We start from the raw sequence: 5,000 nt of genomic DNA on the forward strand, positions 1-5,000 counted from the left end.
GCTGTGTGTATGTGCGAAATATTATATATATATATATATATATTTTATAATAATAATATATATATATATAAAATATATTAAAATTTATATATTCATATATATTTGTGTGCGTGTACTTGTATTTATAGTAAAAAAAAAAATCGTTGTTTTTACCTATGTTTATTTTTCATTTATCTTCTTAATTTCTGATGTCCTTCACCACATAAAACATCAACTGTTAACAATGAAATATGGAATGTTTATCAGTACGAGATTCTATACACTCTTTGCCTTTTTGTGTATGTCAGTCTTCTTCTCTCTTCCCACTTGTAGCTATCGTTTGTATTTACTTATCTACTTCTTTATTCTTTTACCGTTATCTCTGCTAGTGAATCTTTCTCTGCTCTTATATACTTCTATGGGCTTTTGTTATTGAGATTAAATGACGTATGAGTGAGTTAACGTGTGTATAAGTGAGTGAGTAAGTGAGAGAGAGAGAGAGAGAGAGAGAGAGAGAGAGAGAGGAGAGAGAGAGAGGAGAAAGAGAGAAAGCTGAGGGAGAGAGCAAGTGAGTGGAGGAGAGGAGGTGCAAGTGTGTGAAAAAAAGAGATAGAAAGAAATGAATGAATAAGTCGGAAACGTATATGTACATTGATACCATCGTCCTTTTCAACAAGCCATAGATTTTGCCTAAGTCTGACATAATGCAAAACCTCCTCCCCAGCTGTTTACGTCGCAAGATCCTCAACCAGCGGCCTGTGCTTCCTGCCCCTGAAACCACGACCCGGAAATAGGACTGAGTGTGAGACTTCCCGTTCTCTCGTTGTAATTTGCATATGACGGTGAGGCATTTTGGAATTTTGGTGTTTAGTAGTTTTTTTTTTTTTTTTTTTTGAATGTTGAATGTTTAGGAATTTTGGGATTTGGGTGTTTACGAATTTGGGATTTGCTCTGTTTAAGAATTTTGAAATCCTGGTGTTTAGGAATTTTGTAATTTATTGTTTAGGAATATCGGAATCTTGGTGTTTAGGAATTTTGGAATTTCGGCGTTTAGGAATTTTGGCTTTTAGGAATTTAGGAATGTGGGAATTTGGAATGAACGGTAGATCATGAAAAAATTTCTTCGATTTGTATTTTTTTTTTTTTTTTTCCGTATATTTAATTGTTTATGCTTATGTTTTCTCTTTGCTGTATTAGATTTATAGTTTCTGTTACTTGAATGGACAAACAATTAATTACATAATCATATTCAGTTATTTCACTTGTCTGGAAGGAAAATAGTTTATGGTGGCATGCAGAAGAACTAAAAATATATTTGTCGTTACATGGAAACTAAACATAATAGCTTCTAAGCGATAACGAGAATAATATTATAACATGTAAGTCTGATTTTTTTCTCTTTCATGCTGTGGTAAGAGTTGTATAATTACTGTCTTGAGATTATGTTACTATTTTCTTGCATTTCGACTCTTTTTTTTTTTTGTATAGTATCATTTTGTGGGAATTTGAAATTTTCTGTTAATTTTTTTCCGCATCTCTAATATTTATATATCTGTATTACCTTTTGTAACTATGATCAATAATTAGATATACTTGAAGCTTAAGAATGTGCCTTGTTTAGGGTGGAAACCTTACTAGGCTCAGCCACTTCTGTACAGCCCAAATGTATGTACTGTGTATGATTTTTATTTGGCTAATTATTCATTAGCAATATCAATATCAATATCCTCTTCTCTTCTCTTCTCTTCTCTTCTCTGTCCTTTCCTTCCCATCCCTTCCCTTCTCTTTCTTCACCTCTCTTCCCTTTTCTTTTCTTTCTTTCTTTTTCCCTCTCTCTTGCGTGTGTGTATGTGCTTTATGTACATATACACAGACATTCATGTGTATATGTACGCCGATAAATAGTACACAGACAGAGAAATATGGAAGGCAGAGAGGAAGATCGGAAAATAAGAAGTGAATATAGTGCGTTCAGTATCAGGAAAGAAAGCAAGAAAGAAAGAATGAAAAGTAAAAAAAAGGAAAAAAGAAAAAAAGAATTTAAGAAAAAAGGAAAAGAAAGAAAACAGAAAGAAAAAGAGAGAAAGAAAGAAGATATATATATATATATATATATATATATATATATATATATATATATATATATATATATATATATGTATATATGTGTATGTATATATATATATATATATATGTATATATGTATATATATATATATATATGTATATATATATATATATATATATATATATATATATATATATATATATATAAACTCCGATTCGCCTTCTTTCTCTTCTTTTTTTTTCTTCCTCTTCCATTTTTATGCTAATCAACAAAGACTTAATGCTCTTATTTAGGATTTATAGTTTCATACCAGTATATACTTATTTCATTTGTATTGTTGTATATCACTTTTTTTTTTTCTTTTTCTTTTCTTTTTCCAAAGAAATTTATTGAATCTAGCGAGTTGTAATTTTCCCCTTTACTGAGATCGGACGGAAAGGGACAGATAATAACTACATATTTTCACTTGTGTCAGAGGAAACCGAGAAATTGGAAATATTAATATTTAATGTATTTCATTTGCAGTAGTCAATTTATGGTGACCTTCCTTTACACAGTTAAGGTTTTAAGGTGTTTGGTTGTGACAGTTAGTCTACCTTATTTGTGGTGACGTTATGTTGTAATGATTAGGTCAATACTCCCTTCAATTTCTTTTAAATAGTAAAGGGTAAAACACTATGTCGTGTAGATTCTAGCGTCGAAAAAACAACAACGCACAAACGAGATTTATTGTAAATCAGTAATTTTCGAAATCCTTTTGATATAAAGTTTATTAACATAATTCGAGACATGCATAATATATTCAAAGATTTAACCGTATAGATATATCTCTTCTTATTACACGAACGAAATTCTTGAGCAGCAAGCTTAAATAAGAATCATTTCTACGTCTGTTCACTGTATATAACATTTACACGTAAACACAAACGCAAGAAATTTTGAAATAACATGGAAATAAAACAGTGTTTTTCTTCCTATTATGTATCGGTTATCTTTCTTGCGTGTTCAATACTGTATCATGAACGATAATTTGTGAATTTAAAAAATTAAAACACTAAGCTTCTCGCTCCGTCTATGTTTTCATGGGGAGGACGCTGAGGTACTGCCAGGGGAGGTTGATCATCGGCAGAAGTCCGAAACACTATTGTCTTTTTCATTATATTTGTAAGTTTGACTGACCCCTCTGCACGTGAATTGTATCTGAACTACATGGGAACCTTGGACATTGTGTTGAAGTGTGTCAGAATGAGTCCGTATACTATTATGGAGAATTAATGTAGCGGCTATGTGGACGGAGTTTAGCTATGGTATCGTGGTCCAAGATGTGTGACTTGTGGAACTGGCACAGGAAACCTTTTACATTAACAGGAGGTTTCATGGAAGTAAGTTTATTATGGTATTTTCTATTTTTACATTTGATGAAATGGAAATATCTGGTATTTGAAGGTTGGAATATAGATTTATACTATGATTTAATAAGTATGTGATATCATTTGAATTCAATTAATCTAATATGATTTATTTATACTTTTGTATTTGTAGTTTATATTACTTTGTATTTTTATCAAGCTGAAGTATAAATAAGGACAACGCTATATTCATCCCTCAGATTCCCCTAGTACTACATGTAAGCTGTACTTTCTCACTAGTATATTTCACTGAAGAACTGAGAGCCTCATTGCTCAAGTGTTCAGACTTCCTAAACATAAAATTGTAAGTTTTCACTTCAATTTTCATCTCTCTTTTAATGGCAAAACGCTATAAAGTTGTTGGCACTGTGGCTGAGAAACCCCATTATACACACATTTGATTTATTGAAATAGTGAGACATGTTTCGATAACTTCGTGAAGATATGAATTAAAAGGTTCGAATACACTTAAGGTAATTTCGAGCCACATGAGATCTTCGACTTAAAAAAAGAAAACGGATCTTTTATCTATTTGACTTTAATATCGGCGAAACCTAATTTCAATTTAATTTCATGAGGTTTGGAAATGAGGTTTAAAATTGAAGAAGGATAGAATTTCAGTATTCATACATTAACTGTAACTTTATCTTTGCATGTTTAAGCTAAAGGAAGCTTTGTGAATTAGAATACGTCTGTGTGAAATGAAATATGTCTTTGACGTTTCAACTAAAAAGACCATACACACGCACAAATACATACATACATACATATATATGCATATATATGTATATATATCATATATGTGTGTGTGTGTATATGTATATGTATATATATATATATATATATATATATATATATATATATATATATATATATATATATATAATGCAAAAATAATGTATCAGTCGATTATTTGACTGTAGCATCTTTCGTAATGTCAGAGTTAGATATTTATCTATGCGTAATTTATTTATTTTACCTCATCAAATACTTCTGCTTCATTTCACCCAAAATCATCTAAGAAACATGCTTTATTTAATGAAAAACACCTACTTTATCCTATTTTATTAATTTCTACTCCAAATTTTTTTCTCTCCTGTTATATATATATTCTTTGTAGGACTAAGAATCGTTCTGCTTTTTGCTTTTGTTATGTTTTTTTTTCTAGATAAAAGGATGAACTGACTTTAAGCCTTTAATTATTATATCAAATATGACTGTCAATTCATTTTTGTGATAATAAAGTGATAATTGACAATAAAATATTAAATGTCAAACAATCACACGTAATATTACGTATTTATGAGAATCCTATTATTACTCTAGTATTAGCATTATTATTGTTGTCATTATTATTGTTATTATCAATCTGTTTCAAGGCAAGTACACGAGGGAAGTGTGTGTGTGTGTGTGTGTGTGTGTGTGTGTGTGTGTGTGTGTGTGTGTGTGTGTGTGTGTGTGTGTGTGTGTGTGTGTGTGTGAGAGAGAGAGAGAGAGAGAGAGAGAGAGAGAGAGAGAGAGAGAGAGAGAAGAGAGAGAGAGAGA

Source organism: Penaeus monodon, chromosome 35 (assembly GCF_015228065.2).
Source record: "Penaeus monodon isolate SGIC_2016 chromosome 35, NSTDA_Pmon_1, whole genome shotgun sequence".
Lineage (NCBI taxonomy): Eukaryota > Metazoa > Arthropoda > Malacostraca > Decapoda > Penaeidae > Penaeus > Penaeus monodon.